Source organism: Aquarana catesbeiana, linkage group LG12 (assembly GCF_042186555.1).
Source record: "Aquarana catesbeiana isolate 2022-GZ linkage group LG12, ASM4218655v1, whole genome shotgun sequence".
Lineage (NCBI taxonomy): Eukaryota > Metazoa > Chordata > Amphibia > Anura > Ranidae > Aquarana > Aquarana catesbeiana.
Window position 1 is genome coordinate 67,109,891 of NC_133335.1, and position 21,734 is coordinate 67,131,624.

The window sequence follows — 21,734 nt, forward strand, 5'->3', positions numbered from 1 at the left end:
CCCCCCCGGATGGAAAGAGGCCTCCTTACCTTAGGAGGCACAAGACAAGGGCTGCTGATCCTCGCTCCAGAGCCGTTCTCCTCCCGGTTGAACAGGAAGCGGGTCCTGAGACTCCCTGGCCAATCAGGTCTCAGGAGCTGCTTCCTGATTGACCAGGAGGTGAATCAGGAAAACAATAATATTATCACAAAAGTGGGTGGGCTCGAGGCGCAAAGCCCATCCCTTTTTGAAGCCAATTAGAGCCTGAGGCTCTAATCGTGTGCTTCAAAAAAGAAAAAAAAAAAAAAAAAAACCTGTTGAAATCCATGCGTCCTCTATGTAGATTAGAGGCTGGAGGCATGGATTAGAGGGGCGGCGCTCCTGTGCCCCTAATGGATGGGCCGCCACTATTTAGGTTACTAATGGATAGTCTGATGTACTACAGATATGCTGTGTAAAAAGTAAAAAAGGTAATGTACATATTCCTTTTTTTTTTAATGCAAGCAGTGCAAACAATGAAATTTGACTTGGTGTAAGCCTCATGCAGTACACTGCAAAATGTAGTTCAGACTGGGAGAAGTTTGTAGTGCTTCCAAGAGAAGTGAGGGATTAAAAAAAAAAAAAAAAAAAAAATGAATATTGACCTCCTGGTCAATCAGGAAACAGCTCCTGAGACCCGATTGGCCAGGGAGTCTCAGGACCCGCTTCCTGTTCAACCGGGAGGAGAACGGCTCTGGAGCGAGGATCAGCAGCCCTTGTCTTTTGCCTCCTAAGGTAAGGAGGCCTCTGTCCATCCGGGGGGGGGGGTGTTGGGTTGGTTGGGGGGATTATCACTGCACCTTAAGATGGCCATACCGATTGCTAAAGAACTGGCCTAGATGGATATGGCTGATGCTGCATCTGTTCCATGCTGCCTCTACACTGACCGGTAGAACTTCAATTCATGTATGGGGCAGGGAGGTTGTACAGAAGTTGATCTATCGAACGACTTCTGTACAACCATCCTGTTGGATTTTCCCACCTCAATCAGCACCGCAGGCTATAGCTGGCAGGGCTGATCAGTGTATTCTGATGGCAGGGAAGTCTCCCCAGTGTCAGAACACAATAGCTCAATGGGAAAAATTCCTCTATCTGCCTCAAGTGTGTGGATGTGGGAATTGAGTCTTTTTTTCCCAACCCAACTGGTTGAACGTAGAAAAATGACTCATCTATGGGCTGCCTAAGTATTACTAAACTGCAGCAACGGAAAACTCAGGTCTCTGCCAGAAGGCTGTGCTGTGTGCTACAACTGAAAATCTTAAAACTGGATGTAGAGAAATAAAAACCTAAAAACAGCTCCCACAATCGACTGCCTTAATACAAACACCAAAAACACGATACAGCTGAAATACAGGGGGAAAAAAAAAAAAAAAAATTGGGCCATTTTCTGTGTAAAAATAAATGCTCTCTATTGATGCCTGTCCATTGTTTGGCTGCTGCTCCGTTCTGTAAACAGAACTGTAAGCACAATGTTCCGTGCCGAGACTTGTAGTTAAAGCTGTAGCACACTGATCACAGCAGGTCGCTCATTGTACACCTCTATTCAGAAAAGCCTTGTGTTCTTTTCACTTATTGCAAGGCTTTCTGTGATCTGGGGGCTTCTCTGGTTGGACGAGGTGGAGATCCCGATGTCACTGCCCCGACTCATCCAATCAGAGAACACCTTGCGTACTTTCAGGAAATGCAGTGTTCCTTGAATAGCACCCATGCCAAGTGTGCAAAATTCTGTGTCAATACAGCAGGGCAGCCACTCATCATGGTATCCAGAAGCAAGTGGAGATCGCTGTAATAACGGTGCCTACAGCGATTTCCAGCTTCCACACAGTTCCCACAGTTAACTTTATGACCACTGACAGGGTAAAAGTGGACAACATTGATTTTCTCGTTACAGTGGCATCTGAAAGTGGATGGGATATTTTAGGCAGCATGTTGTTCCTGAAGTTGAGGCGTTGAAAGCAGAAAAAAATGGGGCATCACAGTTTGTTGTGTATGAGGCAACATAGCCGCAGACTGGTCAGGGTGCGTATGCTGACCTGTGTCCATAGTCACAAGTGTCTACAATGGCCACATGAGCATGAAAACTGACCACGGAGCAATGGAAGAAAGTGGCCTGGTCTGATGAATAACATTTTCTTTTACATCATGTGGATGGCTGGGGTGTGTGTTGCTCACCTGGGCAAAAGATGGCACCAGGATGCAGTATGAGAAGAAGGCAAGCCGGCGGAGACAGTGTGATGCTGTGGGCAATGTTCTGCTGGTAAATCTTGGGTCCTGCCATTCGTGTGGATGTTACTTAATCCCTACAACCTACCTAAACAATGTTGCTGACCAAGTACACCCCTTCATGAAAACGGTATTTCCTGATGGCAGTGGCCTTTTTCAGCAGGATAATGCGCCCTGCCATACTGCAAACATGGTTCAAGAATGGTTTAAGGAACACAATGACAAGTTTGAGGCGATTCATTGGACTCCAAATTCTCCAGATCTAAATTCAGTGGAGTATCTGTGGGATGTGCTGGGAAAGTACAATCCATTGAGGTCACACTTTGCATCTTACTGGAAGTAAAAGATCTGATACTGATGGCTTGGTGCCAGATAGCACAGTATAGCTTCAAATGCCTAATGGATTCATTCTCATGACAGGTCAGGTCTTTTTTGCAGCAAAAGGTGAGGTTTTGATGGCAAAAGGGGTACCTACTTCAGTATTAGGTGAATGGTCATATGGCCGATCAGTATCTACGTAGATCAAAGCTGGCCCAATGTAACCAAATAAAAATTGCCATATCTAAACTTCAGCTTAAGTTACAGTTAGTCCTGATGATGCAAAATGTTGGACAGATGGCAGCATCACTTCCAATAATACAGGCGTGGTGGGCACAGACAAAAGTTCATTGCATCTCAACTTTTTTTTTTTTTTTTTTATGAAGTCCAAACCGTACCATTTTCATTTCATTTCTGACCAGAGGTGTTCCTTTAAATAAAACCAAAAAACGTTGGAGAGATCCCAATCATCCATGCTACATAACCACATAGTCTGTATTCATTTTGAAAACTTTGAGAATGCATTGTGAGTGGTTTGAGGGTAAGCAAGGGCAACATAATGGCATTAAGAGAGAAAAACAGGGGCTATTAAAAACAAAAGCATGAGCATAGGGGTTAATTAAAAATTGTTGGGCCAATAGAAGAGAAGGATAAATTGTGGGGGGGAAGGGTTGTGGAATGAAGGGACAGTGGGATGACAAGAGCAAAACATGCAAGTGGGTGAAAAGAGAAATTAGAACAGACGTACAGTGACCAAGCTGCCACTTTCGTACACAATGCCAGGCTGTGCTTGTCCTAAAATGGCCTTGCAAGACACATTTTAATAGGTTCTGCATGAAAGCAGAGGTCTGGAAACACAACCCCAATCCTCAACGGCTGGCACGCCGCCAACCCTTCCCAGAATACCGCTGTTTAAAGAGACAAACTTTTTTTTTTTTTTTTTTCGCTAAAGACTTTCACGGGACTGCTAAAAAAAACAAAATAATAAAAAAAAAAAAAAAAAAAAAAGGGAAGATGTAAAAAGAGTCTGTAGTTTTGAAGAAAGTTTTTTCCTGCTATATGTCAAAATTCTCATTTCGGGTCTCAAACTAATTTACGGGAAACACCTAACAAAAATAGCAAAAGTCAGACGGATAGCGTTCTACTTTAGAGGAGCTTTAATTTAAAAAAAAAATTACGTAAAAATAAAATTATATATATATTTTTAATAATAATAATAATAATAATAATAAAAAGATATCTGTTCTAACGAAAAAGAGAAATGCTTTCAGATAAGTTCTGAAGACAATATTTTTCTCTTTGCTTTGGGATAGGGTGGGGAAAGGTGTTAAAGCTCATATAAGATGTATTGCTGTTTGTGTCCCCAATATGGAGATTTACCCATTTCTGGTTCTGTGACCATTGTCCCTAGGACTGAATGTAAAAGAAAACCCAAGTGATCACCAGAAAAGGCGGCGAAATCTTCAAGCGCGGACAGTTGTTTCAGCGAACAAGGCTGGCCATACACTAGCAGAATTTTGTTCAAATTTTTTTTAGAAACGTTCATTAGTGAGTTCAAATAGATGCTGGTTTTGACCAGAGTGATGGGAAAAATTCTAAAGAGCAGGGCAAAAAAATTTCAAACATATTTCTAAGTGTATGTGGTTTTCTTTTGGGAAAGTCTATTTACTTCAAAATGAAATACTTAAAAAGCAAACAAAATTTAAGGTACTTTCAACAGCATTCGTCAAGGTACCGAGAATTTGCTTACAAATGTTTGTATGAATTTTTGGACAAACGTTCATTTGAAAAGCCACTAATGTATGGCCAGCTTACACTGAGACATGTTTTGTCTCTTCTGGACACACCTATAAGAAACAATAATGCAGCGCTTAAATAAGATACATAAAGTAACAAAATTATATAAAACAAAATAAACACAATCAATGCAGCAACATTAACATGCAAACCCACCAAACATAGTGTGCTATAGTGATGCTGGTAAACAAAACTGTCCAAATTAAAAAAAAATATATATATATATAATAAAAAAAGTGTTAATGGGAAAATAAATGTCTAGATCAGGGGTCTCCAAATTGCAGCCCTTTGCTTGCCTTTACCCCTTAATTTCCTGTCCCATAGCCAAAAACAGGAAGTGAGAGGAAATCCCTCCAAAAGTAGGGGAAGTTCTGTCACCAGAACGAGTGTCACCATTGGCAGATATCCCCTCTATTATTGTTCTGCTGTCAACCAAAATTTGGTATTTTCTTTTACTTTCAGTTTCGAATATCGTGATAAACAGGACAAATAGAAAGATTCACCCTAACAGGGGCACAGAGAGCAATAAAAAACGACAGTTGTTCTCATCCCTCTCCACTCTATCCAAGTAAAGACAAAAAAAAAAAAAAAAACAAGTTTTTCCTTACGTTACACTTTAAGTTGCCACCAGAACAGGAGCAGTAGAAATATTTCACAGGAAATTCAATGTTCCTTTGACAGCTGTTGAAGAGGGGATTGACTTCTCACTTCCCGCTGAATCTACAAGACAGGAGATTGGAAATTTGCCCAATGGGTCACAGATAGGAAAAGGCAGGGATACCATCTCCTACTCTACCCAAAATGTTAAAAAAAGTTCCCCCATAAAATTATAATTGAAGGCAGTGATCTCCAAACTGCTGCCCTTTGCTAGCCTTTATTTAGCCCTTGGGGGACTGTTCCTCCTACTGATTTGAGGCACTATTCCTCCTACTGACACCAAGGGAGGGGGCACTATTCCTCCTACTGACACCAAGGGAGGGGGCACTATTCCTCCTACTGATTTGAGGCACTATTACTCCTACTGACACCAAGGACGGGGCACTATTCCTCCTACTGACACCAAGGACGGGGCACTATTCCTCCTACTGACACCAAGGACGGGGCACTATTCCTCCTACTGACACCAAGGACGGGGCACTATTCCTCCTACTGACACCAAGGACGGGGCACTATTCCTCCTACTGACACCAAGGACGGGGCACTATTCCTCCTACTGACACCAAGGACGGGGCACTATTCCTCCTACTGACACCAAGGACGGGGCACTATTCCTCCTACTGACACCAAGGATGGGGCACTATTCCTTCTACTGACACCAAGGACGGGGCACTATTCCTCCTACTGACACCAACGATGGGGCACTCACTATTCCTCCTACTGACACCAAGGATGGGGCACTCACTATTCCTCCTACTGACACCAAGGATGGGGCACTATTCCTCCTACTGACACCAAAGGATGGGGCACTATTCCTCCTACTGACACCAAGGATGGGGCACTATTCCTCCTACTGACACCAAGGATGGGGCACTATTCCTCCTACTGAAACCAACGATGGGGCACTATTCTTACCATTGACGCAAATGGGGCACTCACTATTCCTCCTACTGACACAAATGATGGGGCACTATTCCTCCTACTGACACCAAGGATGGGGCACTATTCTTCCTACTGACACCAAGGATGGGGCACTATTCCTTCCATTGACACCAACGATGGGGCACTATTCCTTCCACTGACACAAATGATGGTGCACTATTCCTCCTCCTACTGACCACAGGCACTATGCAACTGAACTACACCTGAGGCATTGTTATACTCTCACTGATGCCTGAGAAATTTTCTACCCCTACTAGCCACAATCCTGATCTGAAGGAAAGTAAACTGGCCTTTTTTTTTTTTTTTTTTTGCGCCTGGGAGGCACACATGTTTCGTACAGCTGTGGCTAGCAGCCTGTTAAGAATCAATGACAGACAGATGCAGCAGCTGTATGGAACCTCTGGCACATCCGAGCCCTGTATCCGTCCCTGTACAAATGTAAACGCGCAAAACGTACCAAGAGATCCATACAGCTGCTGCGTCTGTTTTTTGTCATTTTTATTTACCACTTGCCAATCAGGCCAAATCTGAATAATATCTCTCTCTCTCTCTATCTCTATCTCTATCTATATCTATCTCGGTGGGTTTTTTTGCTAGAAAATAAATTACTTAGAACCCCCAAATATAATATGTTTTTTTTCAGCAGAGATCCTAGAGAATAAAATGCCGATCGTTGCAATTTTTTATGCCACACTGTATTTGCGTAGCAGTTTTCCAAACGCACTTTAATAAAAAAAAAAAAACAATATATAACCCAATTTTTTTGTAAAATATAAAAGATGATGTTATGCTGAGTAAATGGATACCAAAAATGTCATGCTTTAAAATAGTACACACTTGTGGAAGGGAGGCAAACTACAGGACTTAATCTCCATACGCGATGCTTTAAAAATTTCCAGTTTAGCAGTTTAGAGTTACAGAGGAGATCTAGTGCTGAAATTATCATTCTCGCTCGGACGTTCGCCGCGATACCTCACATGTGTGGTTTGAACATCATGTACATATGTGAGCATGACCTACATATGCGTTCACCATTGCGCGTGAGCACAGGGGCGTGTTAATTGCATTTTTTTATTTTATTACATTTTTTAATTTTTACACTTTCCCTTTGAAACATTTTTTTTAACTTTTATTTGTATCACAAGGATATCCCTTGTGATAGAATGAAGCAGTGATAGGTCCTCTTTATGGAGAGATCTGGGGTGAATACCCCAGATCTCTCCTCTACAATGTAAAGTATTAGATATAAGAAAAAAAATAAATTGAGCGCTTTAAAAAAAAAAGCCTTGTTTACTGGCGATTGCTGGGCCGTAATCGGAAGGGACCTCATGAAGTCATGCCGGTCCTCCTAGAGCAGGGGTCTCAAACTGGTGGCCCTCCAGCTGTTGCGAAACTTCAAGTCCCATCATGCCTCTGCCTGTGGGAGTCATGCTTGTATCTGTCAGCCTTGCAATGCCCCATGGGACTTTTTCGCAACAGCTGGAGGGCAGCCAGTTTGAGACCCCTGTCCTAGAGGATAGACCATAAAGATAAGCGGAGGCCATCTTTCCTCTGCTCATCTGTTACCAACCGCCAGACCAGTCAGGGCTACCGATCATTCTGGTAAGCCCGAGAACCATCGGGAAGTAGCGGGAGGGGGATCCCTCCCACTGCTTCTAAAAGTGATCCGGCAGCTAATCCGCCGCTCAGACCACTTTTATCAGTTAGAGAGTCACTGGCTGAAAAAAAAAAAAAAGCCAGGGTTATGACATACTTCTACAGCCAGAATCCTGATATTCGGACTGAGGACGTCTCCATGGCCCGATCAGCAAGTGGTATAACAGGTTGCTGGACACTGTATGGCCCTCTGTACCCGTGTGAATAAGCTCTAAAGCTAAAGACAAGAACTAGCTTGTGCACCTATGCGATTTGAGTGCAGTGCATTTTCAGCCTATTCATTTGAATGGGCCGAGATTGCACCAAAAGTAGTGTATAAGAAGCGCACTGCAACCGGATCACATGGTACTTCTGTACCATGTGATCCAGTCCAAGCAAATGCAGTGCGTTTGTGGTGTGATTAGCATTGCATTGACATCCACTCCAGATTACATTCCAAACGCACACGGGGCATGGGTTTCCCACACCGCCTTCTGGTGTGAAAGGCAGTAATGATAAATAACCGTTTACATATTTCCTCAAGGGAGACAAACTTTTCCACATGGCTTCTAGTAACTAAAGCAAACACGCGGGGACCAAATTATGGTAGCATCCGTTGTTTCCATGTTTTTAAAAAACAAACCCTCTGGGGCCGACATCCTGATCTTCTCTTCAGAACTTTGCAAGTCGCTGACCTAGAACAAGGACATACTGGTGAAGTGTCGCAACACCTGGCCTGCATATGTGTTCTAGGTCATTGACGCATTAGGTAGCGCAGCTGGAAAATGGAAGGATTAGGATGGACTGCCGTTGAGTAAGGACCTATTTACTAGAAATGGTTTTAGTTTGGTTTAAACAATTAAATGACATGGGCCCCCCGGGTTGGTTATGCCATAACATGCTAGCAAGTACCACATATTGGCACATGATTACCCATCATAATGTGCCCTCCAAATGTGCACGGTCACCAATCCTTTGGGACCCACGCATTTCCATCTTCACCCAGTCTTCCTTCTCAGTTTTGTCTGTTCAGCAGTTTGATCCTGTCTTCTCTGGTCCTCCTCCTCTTTCACAGTCTCCAAAAAATAACCTGATATTTACAGAGCCAGGGGACGGGCTGCACATGCTCAGTTTGGTGTGTATTGCTAGATTTTTTTCTTCTTGGGAGGGTACATGTGATCAGCACAGGGCCAATCAGCACTTTCCCGATATGTCCAGACAGAGGGTCAGGGGAGAATGAAAACTCCTCATACAAGCTTTACTAGGAACTAATACAAGTCACAAAGCTGCTATATACTGCTGATGAGAAAAGGTATTTAGCAGTTTATATTTACTAAAAAAAAATGCATTTCCATGTTCTGTGTACTGTGGGAGATCAGATATAGTAAATGCAGGGTCCTGGGTTTAGTAACACTTTAATGTACGCTGAGCTGTGCAGCTCAGTGTACATGACAGCCGACAGGTCGGGCAAAAAATTTTACAAAAGGAGAGTTCAATACCCATTTAAAATTTGTATTTTATTTTTTTTAATCCAAATAATGTAACTACATAATTTTGGCCTGGTTTTAGCCACTTGTAATCCTCTGTACAGCAGAACTCAGACTAGAAGAGGGAAGAGCAGAACTGGAAGCCAATCAATTTTGTGCAATGCATAGGAACTGGCAAAGAACATTCTGACAGGTGGAGAGAGCAAAGTGAGCAAAGAGGAAACAGTACCACGCTGCTACTGGGCCCTTTCTTATCCAATAACAGGCTGGGGGCGGGAGGAAGACCAGGCTGAATTTTTTAACTGCAGTAGAGAGGAGACAGGTCACGGACCTGGCTGTGCGGTTTGGTACAGCTGTGTATACCTCAGGACTATGAAATGAAGTCATTTACCACCTAACAACAGAGAAACAGCCGACTTATAGCCCAGCACCTGATACCCTGAATAATGTGCCGAAGCCAATCTCCTCTGTCATATTCTACTAACAGAAAACACAGCAGAGAAGAGACTCTGGTCCAGACCCACTCAGCTATGAGATACAAAGGAGGATGAGGGACATGCATGGCAACCAATAACACCCAAAACAAAGTGATAGCACTTGGTGGAATCATTCGCTTATAAACGAAACCGTGAACGTAAAAGTGGTTTATGAAATATGAACAAAGCATATCCCTCTATAGCGTCTACTTTTCTCAAGCAAGAGCACTTTGGGGTTGATTTACTAAAGGCAAATGGACTGTGCACTTTACAAAGTGCAGTTGCTCCAGAGCTTAGTAAATCAGGTAAAGCATCACTTTGCAAAGAATACCCAATCACGTGCAAGGAAAATTGAAAAAAAAAAAATGCATTTTTTTGCTTGTACGTGATTGGTTAATGAAATTTACTAAGCTCTGGAGCAACTGCACTTGCAGAGTGCATCGTGCAGAGTATTTGCCTTTAGTAAATTAACCTCACAGTGCCACTTCCGTCTGCTGCCTCATTCCTCTGCTATATGAGTCACGTCTGGCAACATTTCCAGACACCAAGAGAAAAAAAAAATGTGACAGGGGAGGGATCTCCAGCCTACAGACTGTGATTGACAGCCTCGGCTCTGTTCCTGTGTGCTGTATGTAGGGGATGTGTCCTTCCCCTCCAATCAGCTCTCAGAGCTCTCCGCACTGAGCTATGCAGACTGTATTTAAGCTCTCCGACTCCTGTTTTCTGACAGCTCAGACAAGTTTTATAAATCCTAGTATTTGAATGGAGAGAAAACTGCAGATAAATGTAGGAGGATTCAGTCACTTCACTGAGTTAGGCCCGATTCACACCTATGCAGGTTGCAGTTTGCATATTGCAGGTGCATTTTGCATTTTTCAATACATGCTTTTCATCCACTGAAGTCTATGGAACCAAAAAAAAGTACCTGGCCCTTTCCATAAAATTCATATATGTGAACTTGTGAACTACATCCATAGGAAACCATGTTATATGGACTGTAGCATGTTCCTGCAAAACTGAAAATGTGCTAAAACATGCATAGGTGTGAACCAGGCCTTAGTGTAAGGGTTTACAAACACTTCAAAAGAAAAATAGGACTTTTTTTTTTTTTTTAATTAACCAAAGAGCATTTTCCTGACATCCCCAGGGCATAACACATGGAGATCGAAGCAAGGAGCAGAGCCAACCCATGTACGATAATTGGCGATAGGTCAGGAAAGGAAAATTATGGTAAATATCGTTAAAAAATGAGGTTGTTTTACTAAAGGAAAACTGGGCTTAGTAGATACAATAAAGTTGTGTTTACTTCAATTAACCAAATCGTATTAACATCTTGTAATTTTTTAAACATTTTCTACATGACTGCTTGGATGTCCACGGAGGAGCGCCTGGTACAAGTGTTCATCTCACATAAGGGACTTTTTGAAAAATGTAATGTTTAAGAGCATCAAATACAGCCAACCCATTTCGGGGGGGGGGGGGGGCTTTCCTTCCCGCAGGGCTTGAGCAGTCAATGTTTAATATTACACTTAAAGTGGAAGTAAACCCGCCTATTGTTTTCACCCAAGGAAGCCGCCATCTTGGCCGCCATCTGTTTAATCTACAACTGCCATGATGCTGCACATGTGATCAGTTATGACACCAGCCATTGGATGGTTTGACAGTTTGCTTGAGAGCACAACCAATGGGACTGTTACATTTCCAGCACTTGCCGGAAATGTAACTGTTAAATGGATGGGTTTACTTCCACTCCAAGAACTTTTGTTAAAGCGGAGTTCCACCCAAAAAAAACTTCTGCTTTTTGGATTCCTCTCCCCTACAGTGTCACATTTGGGGGGGGGGGGGGGGCGGCAGATACCTGTCATATACAGGAATTTGCCCCCCACTTCTGGCGAAAGATCACCACGGATTCCGCGGCGATCTACGCCATGTCCGGCCCCTCCATCATCCCCCCCCCCCCGCTGTCTTCTGGGAGACACACAGGTCCCAGAAGACAGCAGGGACCACTGAAAACTCGCGGCGCAACTTGCGCAAGCGCAGTAGGGAACCGGGCTGTGAAGCCACGAGGCTTCACTTCCTGATTCCCTTACTGAAGATGCCGGCACCTCCACCCGGAGCCAAGGGACGGGTCGGCTTCTGGTGAGGACATCGTGGGTGCCCAGGACAGGTAAGTGTTCTTATTTTAAAAGTCAGCAGCCGCAGTATTTGTAGCTGCTGACTTTTTCTTTTTGGCAGAACTCCGCTTTAACGCTTGATGAAGACTAGTGTCTCCTGACTCAACACTAAAGGCAACCAACCGGCTGAGTACATGACTGCGAAAAACAAGGTCACCTTATTTTCTATCGTTCACAATACAAAGTGAACTCACTTTGCTAAGAAAAATCCTCTTTAGTAAATCCTCCCACGAAAGACAGCAAAAACATAAATTCCAATAATAGTTCCCTTAGGCTGCTTTCACACTTGTGCAACCTGAAAGTCACGCGATACGACTTGAAGCAATGCCTGTGTAATCTTGAGATCTATGGACTTCAAGTCACATCAAAGTCGGACCAAAGTAGTGCAGGTACTACTTTGAAGTCGCTGCAACTTGAAGTCGCACAGATATGAATGATACTCATTGAAAATCATGGGTATGACTTGTCATGCAACTGTGCAGACCCAAGTCGCAGGACAAGTTGCACAAGTGTGAAACGGGGCCTTAAAGTGAATACATAGCCAAAACTTTTTTTTTTTTGTAGGGGAAGATTTTCCTTCACTTTCTGTCCTGGAGACCCAACAGGGAAGAGAAAACTTACATCAAGTTAAAAAGAATCTCCATCTTACAAAGTTGTCACCTGAACATTTGTCCCATCTGGATGACTAACCTCACCACTCTGGTGACAACTTATAGAATGTTGGATTTCAGTCTCAGTGATCATGGTCACTAAAACAAAGGGGTGCATCTCCCCAGTGGGGACAAAAACAGCTATAAAAACCCAACAGAGGAGCCAACCCTTCCACCACTCTATCCAAACCCTGAAAAAAAAAAAAAAAAAAAAAAAAAGAAGAAGAAGAAGAAGAAGAAGTTCTGCCATTACTTACACTTTTAATATCAAAACGTGATTTTCTGGCATTTTTACTGCACATTCCCAATACCTTAGGCACCTTTCCCAGAAAAGATGCATTCTTGGGCGTGGGAGAGGCTACTGCTGGAAAGAGCTGCATCATGTGCGATGGCTAATCTTTGTCTGCAGCGCAGTAAACTGGCACCGTGCTGCTAAGCGGTTTCATTTTGGCAAACTACAGGAAACGTAAGGATCTCCGTCACCCCGGAGCAGAACAGGTATTTTATTTAGCAACCCACAATCTATGCTCATTACTGAACATTGTTTTGAGTGCTCCTTGATCAACCCAAGTACTGTAGAGTGTTGGTAGAAGGTATAGGCCCACGTGGGGACGCAAGAGTTAAAACCCTCAGCCTTGTAACCTGCTCACGCCTCCATAAAAAATTTTAGGAGATTCCCCACAGACACAGAACAAACTTACAGATACACGCAGCAACTCACACAATAGGGCAGGGACCTTTTCTTCTGCTGCTGTCTGATATGAGGGGGCCCTCCCCACCCATGGGCGTAACCCTTTCGATGCCTGGCCAAAGGTCCAGGATGGAGCGCTGGCGTGGCTTTTGCCAAGTCTCATCTAAAATTAAATCTAGCTTTAGGAGATGTGGGAACTGCGGCCAAACACACATACTAAAGGATGGAGGGAGAGCAGGAGGCGGCACAAGAGCAGTCAGAGATGGTGGGGAGAGCAGTGAGCAATGGAACCTGGAGGATCATATATTAGGAAGGCAGACAGATGCTGAGGGATGTTTCAGTCTCTGGATTCCTGGCTCCTAACAAGCCTGTCTTGCTACAAATGAAAGACTTTTGTATTTATTGCCCTGCAAGCTCCACTTGTTTCAATGAATCCACATGTGTACTTATATTAAAAATGAATACTTCTGTAGCAAATATTTATGATGGTAGCTGGGAAGCAGAAAAAGGTGATGGACAAAGACTGGAGAAAGTCCATGTTGGGAAAAGAAAAAAAGTTGGCGGTCCACCTTGTTGTCCTCCTTATGTGCCAGCCAGTCATCTTACTATACGGCTATCTAGCCAGTTAACCTTCTGGGAACACACAGTGCAGGTTAAAGCAGAGCTCCACCCAAAAAAGGAAGATCTGCTTTAAGGCCTCCTCTCCCCTCCTCTTCCCTCCTCTTCCCCAAATGGCACTTTTTCTTGGGGAGCGATGAATACCTGGTTTTGACAGGTACCCATTCCCAACTTCATAAACAGAAAGAAGGCACCTCTAAGTGCAGAAACAAAAACTTTTAATATCCCATAGGTATTAAAAACACTTACAAGATAAATGATGATAGGAGCACATCATGTGTAAAGTAAGGAATGTGATTCGGCATCAGGCTGGTCCCAGTATGGATCACATATTCCCAGGGGTGTTACTATACAGCAGCAGAAAGTCCCAGAGGGACCAGCGGGTAAAAGCTGCAGCTCTGAAGGCACCGGTGGAGCAGTCACGCTGTTAGGATCAGCGTTGAATGCGAATCCCGCAGGAGGGGACCAGCGACCAGCATGGACCGCAAACCGGAAGTAGATCATCAAAATGGGACGCATTTCGGAACTGCTGATTGGTTCCTTCTTGAAGCCAATGACCAATTCTACTCCAAACACCCTCCCCACAGTCATTTGAGACATGTCCCAGAAGACTGCGGGACTGTTCACAAGACATAGCAAAGCTCACATGCATGTGCAGCGGGCACCTGGCTGTGACAGTCGCAAGCTGTCACAACCAGGTGCCCACAGTTAAGATGCTGGTACCGGGGACAGAAGATGGAGGGAAGGGACAGCTCAGGTGAGCACATCGCTGGATCCTTGGACAGGTGAGCGTCTGTTTATTAAAAGTCAGCAACAATTTTTTTAGCTGCTGACTTCTAATAAAAACACAAAAATTACTGGAGCTCCTCTTTAAAAGAGAAGTATGGGAAACATTTTTTTGTTGAAGAATCATAATTACCTAGGTGGATGCAGCATCGGTGTGATGCTGCATCTGTCCCCTGCCGGCTCTAAGACTGAAAACCGAGTGATCAAACACCGACGATCGCTCGGTTCTCAGAACTCTTAGAGAGTCAACAACTCTCTGCTCTGCCCCCTCTGCGTTCACTGGAGCGCTGGGCTCTAAAAGGGGGCGGGGGTTTGCTGAGAGGGTGAGCCGGGTGCTGGTCTAGGCATGTGAGCAGATCCCAACCATATGGTCATGATATTTTCCGAGTCTGGACCGGCTCTGTGACAGCAGCAGACAGCTGAAAACGAGTCACAGGAGTGCAGAACGAACCGCACACCTGTTATACACAGGAGAAGTACAGCCAAATGTGAGCTGGCTGTACTTCTTTAAGTATTGTTTGACTAGAAGGCCCCTTGTACATGACGCACTTTGCCCTTGTGCCTCCACTTGGTGTATTTTGGTGCACCGGGAAGGCACAGGCGCAGCATTCAGTCCTGCTGCCCACAGCCTGTCAGTCTACGGCAGGCCGAAGTACAACTGGACAAGGTTGAACACTTTACCGTGTGGTAGTCATATTTAGCGCTGTATGCTATCCCCCGTATTCCACGTTCCTGGCATATGTCTCAGAAACACATAGGGGCCCTTGTGCAAAAACCACATGGTTGAGCATTCAGCCCCATCCAGCTGGAGCACATTCAGCCTGCCATAGACTGACAGGCTGCAGCTGAACCTACATTTGTGCCTCCATGGCGCACTACAAAGCAGGGATTGGAGGCACAGGAGCTAGAACCCTGTGTGCAAGCAGCCATTATCAGAGGGAATTTTTCCACTAGAAAAGCCAGCAGTGGTAGAATCGCTAAAGAGGCTGCCTGTCTGTCCCTATTTGGATAGAGAGAGGGGAGCGCCCGGTGACCGGAGTAATGCCACACTTGATGGAAGGATTACAATCATACCAACAGCCTTGAAAAGGGGGGAGGCTTATTCCTCGAAACACGTTGGCTTGATCTATACACTCAATATTTTTTAATAAAATTATGTAATCTTTCCATTAAAATGTGGTATCACTTCGAACAGCAGGCGCTCCACTCTCCCTATCCAAATATCTTTTCCACTAAAGCGACGTTGCAGTCGCAGTAAGGTAGCAGCCCATGCCTCCAAAGGGGGTTTAAAACACCATCACCCATCCACAGAACCACCCAATATCAACTAAGAATAACTTATTCAGTCCAGCGCGGTCTCTAGCTCAAACCAAAAAGGTCTGTTCCTATGGAAATGCTTCCCCTATAGCCACACACAAGATATCTCTTTGTCGTTGGCCAAAACACTGCTGAAATCTCGAACGTTAGCGATGGGAGTCACATCTTGTTGCCTCGGCAACAGAGGGAGCAATTCCACGGAACAATTAAGCAACCTCTTAGCGATCTTGCTGCTGGCAAATTCGACAAATCGCCAGCAGCAGGATGATTAGCGGTAGAGTAGCCTCTATAACAGTTTCTTCCAGCCACACTAAAAACAGCGCAGAAGGATGAATATACCCTGGCAGCTACTGTATTGGGACAACAAGCAGCTGTCAGAATACTCGGATGTTTGCAACCGATTGGATGCAGGTGCTGTTTGGCCAGACAGTTGTGAACCCAGCTCCTTAAACAAAAGTCAACTTTCCGATCAACTTGTCGAGCAGGGTGGTTCCGACAGGGGCAACCACGGCTCAAATTTTGGGCCATGTACCACAGCTCTAAGTTCACTATTCCCATCCACTCCAGTGATTCCCTCACCAACATCACTTTCTGTGGCTCTAAATCTAGTGGAACCAATCTCATGCTACACCTCTTGTTATTTTAGGCCCCCTTATAGCCCAACTCCAGCCAAAACTTTATTTCTAAATAAAGTAGGTTAGATTTCAAGTCTGGTTTTAATTACTGGAGAGTGATAAAGTAGGGAAAAGGTTAGCTTCCCTATCAGGAGTTTTTTGCCATGTCCTCACTGGGGAGATTAGCCTTCTAGATTTGTCCTAGGGACTATTATTACTGGGACTGAGAAAATACAAAATTTTGAGTTGTCAGAATAATAAGGAGAAAGCTTTCCAAAGGGAATACTTGTGGTGACAACCGAGAGGATTCCCTCATCGTGGAAAATTTTCTTGCCTTCTATGGGACAGAAAGTGAAGGAAAACACCCCCAGTTGAACAATAATTATTCCCTTCTCTATTCAAAATAAAAGGTTTTGGATAGAATATATATATATATACACATACACATACACACACACACATACACACACACACACACACATACACACACTTTAAAAAAGACGTTGTTGCCAGACCATTCATTTTAACAACATTCCCATAAGATTATATGCTCATTTAATGTATTTTAGACCTATTGTACACCTGTAAAAGCCCCCTTGTGTAGAAATCTAAAAGCTCCGAGCCTGCTGGTGGGCACTGCCATCTTGGATGTGGCGTCAGTAGGCCCAGCAGACTCAGCGCTGTCTCTACACTATTTCCCTTTGCTTCTCCCAACAGCTAAACAAATGATTACATAGTAAGGCGAGGAAAGGAAAAATGCTGCAAGTAGACATTGAAAATACTTGATGACAGGGCTGGTGACAGTTCCTGCTAGGCCCCTCTTTTGGGCCCCTGTAAGAAATTGCAAGTTGCATAGGCAGTTTGTCTTTCCCTGGAAACCTTTTAGTGATTTGTAGAATTTGATTTATAGTCATATCAGCACAGAAACCAAAAGTCCTGATTGCCCCAGTATTTGGGTCTCGAAATATGCAAATATGGTTAGAGCTAGAAAGACAAAGAATAACCACCCATTCCCCAAGAGATCATCGGGCACTCGTATCTGTTGCCACTTCCTTCTGCTTACTAGATTTAAAATGATAACATCTTTCAGTGGAATGTCTGAGAAACACACACTCATCTATGAGTTCTACAGATATGAGAATGCTTTAAGTGGGGTACCCGCTGAAAGAAAATCAGGCGAACGATCCTCTGATTTTCCTCGCTTCACCAAGGAACCAAGGAAGGAAATAATGTACAAAAATTCTTGCACCAGAAAGGTTTTTCCGATTTTTCTCGTACGAAAACGGTACACGTTAAACCATGGGTGCTCAACCCGTGGCCCTCCAGCTCTTGCGAGACTACAAGTCCCTTCATGCCTGTGCCTTTGGGAGTCATGCTTGTAACCATCAGCCTTGCAATGGCTCATGGGACTTGTAGTTCCGCAACAGCTGGAGGGCCGCAGGTTGAACACCCATGCATTAAACAAAAATCTTCGTTCTGGACCCATACGAGAAAAATGTTGGCATTTGCCCCTTCGGAAATTTTCGTCCAGAATGTCAGAATTGGCTGTCGAAAGCTGTGTACACACTATCAGAAAATCGTACGATCGATCATCGGACAAAAACGTTTACCTGATTTTCTTATAGCGTGTACGGGCCTTTAGATACGGCATATTGTTAAAATGAAACACATGCATTTTCATTAAGTCTGCATTCTATGCACAACATCTGCACTGGATTATTCTGTGAAATTTTCAGGGGGGGGGGGGGGGGGGTGGCCTTAAATTCGTTGTCTATGTCCAAAGGCTAATACAAGATATATATTTTTTATGACAAATAAAGTCAATAAATAAAAGTATTAATTTTTCATTTTCAAAACATTTACTTGCAGTGGAATTGGAACAGCGAGCACTGAAACCACCAGCAGTATTGGTTGCCTGTTTAGAGAAGCAACAATTCCAAGTATGCCAGCTACAATGCCCAGTATAAGACATGTGGAAAAACTCTTGCAAGATTGGATTTCATTCTAATTAAAGCAGAGCTCCGGGCTTTTTTTTCTGCTTTTTTAGATTGGGATAGGGTTAGAACTTCTGGATGACCAGTGAATACAAAAGCAAGGGCTTGTTTACATCTGCGGCCGAGTTCGCCACCCTTCTGAAAAGCAATCCACAGCATTTGACAGGAGGCGGTATGTCGCTTTCTCACCCCCTGCATCAACCACTGAAAGCCTGCAGGACTGCGCTGCAATAACAAACTACATACAGTTGCAGCATGGTTACAGCATGGTGACATTCACTTGAGTGGGTCGTGCTTGGCGGTGGTACTGCACCACAGCAGTGCCAGTGTGTACTAACACGAACTGCTGGCCATGTTAACTTGCAACTCTGCAGTTGGGGATAGCAAAACTACGATTTAGCTGCCCGTTTACCACTGCTTGCCCGTCCGTTTAAATAAAGCCTAAAGTAGATTTGCCTGGTGGGGTCAAAGTAATAAAAACCTAAGGTTCTAACCCTTTTTTATTCTGTACCACGCTAAAACGCACTGTAAAATTGATGGGAAAAAAAAAAAAAAAAAAATCCAACCATTTACAAAATGCATTTTAGTCATATGCAGAAGGGCATCTCAGGTAAAAAAAATATGGGGTGCATAAATCATTGTATTACACAATAAATCAGCAGTGATGACTAAATCTTTCTTAAATTGGCTGAAAAGGGTACTGAATGGATTGATGGAGCTTCTCAACCACAGCTATTAGCAGCCAGGGCCCTGAACAAGACAAGCTGTTCAAACTTTTACTTTAACTCCTCATTCACACTTGTTCCATCGGCAAGAATCTGCTTATTTGGAAATATAGGTATGTGAACAGTCAGCCTTTACCTGTGGTCAGGGACAGATTATCAGCTCACAGATTGTGTCCAGGACCAATTACCTAACCATGGTATATGCGGATACTGGATTTTGCGGATTATGGATTATGTGGCACGCCATCCTGACATTGCAGCTGTTCACTTACACCTATGTTTCCAGCCGCAGGAATCTGCAGGTCCTTGCAGTAAAAAAAAAAAACAAACTGTTCAGGGCAATCATATGTGTGAATCAGGCCTAAAAAAATACTATAAACTTTAGGCATGGAAGAGGCGTAAAGAAAAATGGTTTGCGTTGCTAACAGCAAACAATTTTGTTCAAAATGGGGTTGGAAGATAAAAAAAAGGCAGATGGGTTCTAACAGATTCAATGTCATTGGTGATATTAAAGGAAAAGTACAACCAAAGTCTATCCGCTGAAGTCTGCAGACGTCACAGAGCCGGTTCAGGCACTGGCAAGATAGCAAACCTGGGAGGAGTCGAGATTCGCCCACATGCCTGGACCAGTACACGGCTCAGCCTATCAGCAAGCCGCTGAAAGCCTGAGCCAGCCGCTCACGCCCCTCCACAGCCCAGCTCTCCAGTTAGCGAGGAGGTGGTGTCGCAGAGCAGAGAGCGGTGACTGACATTCAGCAGCTCTCTGCTCGGGAAGCTGTGAGAACCAAGCGATCTGTGGTGTTAGATTCCTCGGTTCTCAGTGTTAGAGCCAATGGGTGACAGATGCAGCATCAGAACCGATGCTGCATCCACCTAGGCAAGTATAAATCTGCAAAAACCCCATACTTCTCTTTTAACACCACAATTCCAAGGCACCCATACGACCTATGGTCTTCCTGCAGCTCATAGTTTCCCCATTACTGACTTTCCAGGTCTCATGCTGCACTGGGTCTTGGTAACTTTACCATCTTGATACAGGCAGGGCTTTACTTGTGTCAGAGCTGAGAAAACCGTGAGCAGCACAGTAGTTACATCACCAAATCTCACTCCAATTTTCCTAGGACTAGCAGTCAGAGGCAGCAATGCTTTAGATTTCACACTAACAATATGCAGCAATGAGGCTGTAGACCAGCCCTTCTCAACCAGGGTTCTGTAGAACGTTATTGTTCCCTTAGAGCAGGGTGCCCAACTGGTGGCCTGCAGAGCCCTCTGATGTGGCCCGCAACCTCATGCTCTGGGATGGCGGGTCAGCAAGCCCAGATCACTGGTTGCCAACCTTCCATTCAAGAGCATCAGAGTTGATGGAGCTGGCACCAGAGGAAGCAAGCGGCTGCGAAAGTAGCTGCACAAGTCAATGCTTCCTCTGCAGCACTGACTCCTGTCCCAGGCGAAGTGCATTTGATATCACCTCACCTGGGAACCTAACATCCTAAGGATGCCAGCAGTGAAAGATAAAAAGGTTATTAAACATTACATTTTTGCAATGAACATATTATGAATGCAGGAGTTTTAGTGAGCTTTCAGAAAGTGCACGACACCCGCAAGATATAATAGAAGTCTATGGCAAAGCAGATAACTTGCAGGAAAGCTGTAAACTGCAGTGCATCAGTGTGAAAGCAGCCTTGTTGGCAGCTCAGGACAGTAAGTGCTTATTTACATTTGTGGTTTGGGGGGTGGGGGGGTTGGCATTAAAATCCCATAGATAAGATGTGTTTTTACCATACCCCCCCCCCCCCCCCAACCAATTGTGTAGTGTTAGAGTTCTTCATTATGCTAGTAAAAATATAAAAAATGAAATTCTGAACCATTTAATTTCATTGTGGTTTGTGATCACTTAAGTGGCCCTCACGCTTTAAAAGGTTGAGTACCCCTGCTTTAGAGGTTGTTGGGGGCTCCTTTAGGCCGAGTTCACACTAATGCAAATTGGATGTGGGGAAATTCGCATGACAAGAGAGTGTTCCCGGCTTGCAATGGAGCCAGTTCACAGCTCCAGGGTGGCATCAGAGAGCACAGCAGAAGGGTCTTTGGCTCTGTTTTAGGTCCGAATTCAGGCAAAAAATTAGGACCCGATTCGTCCCCGGTGCTGCTGCTGCCCCTGCTGCGAGCCACTCCACACACACAGTGTGAACCCAGGCTTAGAAATTGCAAGATTTGCCTCTCAAATAAATTCCCACTGACACCAATGTTTTTTTTTAAGCTATCCCTAAAGGGTGGATTCTTTCCAATGACCACAGATGTAAGGAACATTCTTCCCTTTGACTATCACGCCAAAAGTACTATGAGCTGCAAGTATAGTAATTCTTAACAGGGGTTTCCAGAGACCTGAAAATTATTTTTTTGGGGTTCTTCCATTATAGAAAGGTCAGGAAAGGCTGCTGTAAGCACAGAACTGCCTTGGCACCCAAGGCACAGTTTTAAATAGACGTTTCAGCTCAACACAGATTTTTTTTTTCTCCATCTGAAAGGTCATAGATTGCTCCGTGGTTTACATGAACATGTGTGGAAGGGCTGATTTTGATTCCACTGTTCATGGAGTTTTAAAGTCTCAACAG

General features: G+C 44.1%; 1 protein-coding gene across 6 annotated transcripts in view; it reads right to left on the reverse strand.

The window, feature by feature from the left end:
• RARA (retinoic acid receptor alpha) overlaps nt 1–21,734 on the reverse strand; it is a 246,853-nt gene that overhangs the window by 189,168 nt on the left and 35,951 nt on the right. The window contains exon 2 of one of the 6 annotated variants that reach the window (XM_073607989.1): nt 4,965–5,076. The exons of 4 other annotated variants lie outside the window; for them this stretch is intronic. The gene's annotated coding sequence lies outside the window, so the exon portion shown is untranslated. Of the gene's footprint in view, nt 1–4,964; nt 5,077–13,098; nt 13,207–21,734 lie in introns of those variants that run through there. One more of the 6 variants, XM_073607992.1, reaches the window with a different exon arrangement.